Raw genomic sequence first — 1,527 nt, 5'->3', positions numbered from 1 at the left:
ATAAGCGTGCCTCTTTCTCCACATCCTCTCCAGCACTCATACTTTTCTGTTTTTTTGTTTGTTTGGTTGGTTGTTTTTTTTTTTTTTTTTTTGATAATGGCCATACTGGTGGGTGTGAGATGATATCTCATTGTGGTTTTGATTTGCATTTCCCTGATACCCAGTGAAATGAAACATCTTTTCATGTTTTTGAGCCATTTGTATTTCCTCTTCAGAAAAGGAACTATCCATGTCTTTTGCCCATTTTTTAATTGGGCCATTTGTCTTGCTCTTCTTGAGTTGTAGGATTTCTTTATATATTCTGGGTATTAAACCCTTATCTGATATGTGGTTTCCAAATATTTTCTCCCATTGTGTAGGCTGCCTTTTTACTTTTCTGACAAAGTCCTTTGGTGTATAAAAGTGTTTAATTTTGAGGAGATCCCTGTTCCGCTTTGCTAATGCTGCCTTTTTGCAAAACACCAGAAATGGATCAGCTTTTATAAAGGGGTTTATTTGGTTACAAAGTTACAGTCTTAAGGCCATAAAGTGCCCAAGGTAATGGGGTACCTTCATTGAAGGATGGCCATTGCTGTCCAGAAAACCTCTGTTAGCTCAGAAGGCTTGTGGCTGGCGTCCGCTTGCTCCCAGGTTACATTTCAAAACAGCATTCTCCAAAATGTTTCTGTGAGCTGCAGCTCCTCTCTCAGCACCTGTGCATTCTTCCAAATGTCCCTCTTGACTGTAGCCAGCTCATTCCTTCTGTGTGAGCTTTTATAGTGCTCTAGTAAACTAATCAAGGCCCATGCTGAATGGGCAGGGCCACACCTCCATGGAAATTATCTAATCAGAGTTATCACTTACATTTGGGTGGGTCACATCTCCATGGAAACACTCAAAGAATTACAATCTAATCAACACTAATACGTCTGCCCCCACAGGATTGCATTAAAGAATATGGCCTTTTCTGGGGGACACAATATATACAAACCAGCACAATCCCATTTATCTATTTCTTCTTTGATTGCTTGTGCTTTGGGTGTAAGGTCTAGGAAGCTGCCTCCTATCATTAGATCCTTAAGATATTTCCCTACATTGTCTTCTAAAAGTCTTATGATCTTAGTGCTGATGTTTAGATCCTTAATACATTTTGAGTTAATTCTTGTATAAGGTGTCAGAGAGGAGTCCTCTTTCATTCTTTTGGATATGGATATCCAGTTCTCCGGACACCATTTATTGAAGAGGCTGGTCTGTCCCAGTTGCTTTGGCTTGACTGCCTTCTCTTCTCCTTCTGGGACACCTGTAACATGTATATTCATGCATTTCATGTTGTCATTAGGTTCCCTAACACCCTGCTCATATTTTTTCCATTCTTTTCCCTATCTGTTCCTTTATGTGTAGGCTTTCAGATGGTTTGTCTTCTATTTCACTTATCCTTTCTTCTGCCTCTTCAAATATGGTGTTGTAAGTCTCCACTGTGGTTTTCATCTCTTCTATTAAGACTTTCATTCCCATAAGTTCTGCCATTTCCTTTTTCATACTTTCAAG

Source organism: Choloepus didactylus, chromosome X (genome assembly GCF_015220235.1).
Source record: "Choloepus didactylus isolate mChoDid1 chromosome X, mChoDid1.pri, whole genome shotgun sequence".
NCBI classification, from domain to species: Eukaryota; Metazoa; Chordata; class Mammalia; order Pilosa; family Megalonychidae; genus Choloepus; species Choloepus didactylus.
The sequence above is the reverse complement of the archived record's forward strand: the minus strand, read 5'-3'. Positions refer to the sequence as shown.